This window comes from Arachis duranensis, chromosome 5 (genome assembly GCF_000817695.3).
Source record: "Arachis duranensis cultivar V14167 chromosome 5, aradu.V14167.gnm2.J7QH, whole genome shotgun sequence".
NCBI lineage: Eukaryota > Viridiplantae > Streptophyta > Magnoliopsida > Fabales > Fabaceae > Arachis > Arachis duranensis.
Genome location: NC_029776.3, coordinates 69,808,701 through 69,809,181, shown reverse-complemented (window position 1 = coordinate 69,809,181; position 481 = coordinate 69,808,701).

Below are 481 nucleotides of genomic sequence, written 5' to 3'. Positions count from 1 at the left end.
CAACGGCGTTGGAAAGTAGACATCCTGGGCTTTCCAGCAATATATGATAGTCCATACTTTGCCCATAATTTGATGGCCCAAACCGGCGTTCAAAGTCACCCTCAGAAATCCCAGCGTTAAACGCCGGAACTGGCACCAAAATGGGAGTTAAACACCCAAACTGGCACTAAAGCTGGCGTTTAACTCCAAGAAGAGTCTCTACACGAAAATGCTTCATTGCTCAGCCCAAGCACACACCAAGTGGGCCCGGAAGTGGATTTTTATGTCTTTTACTCATCTCTGTACACCCTAGGCTACTAGTTTTCTATAAGTAGGACCTTTTACTATTGGATCATCATCGGCGGGTAGTTATCTTTGTTTTGATGCTATCTTAGACCATTGGGAGGCTGGCCATTCGGCCATGCCTAGACCTTGTTCTTATGTATTTTCAACGGTAGAGCTTCTACACACCATAGATTAAGGTGTGGAGCTCTGCTGTACC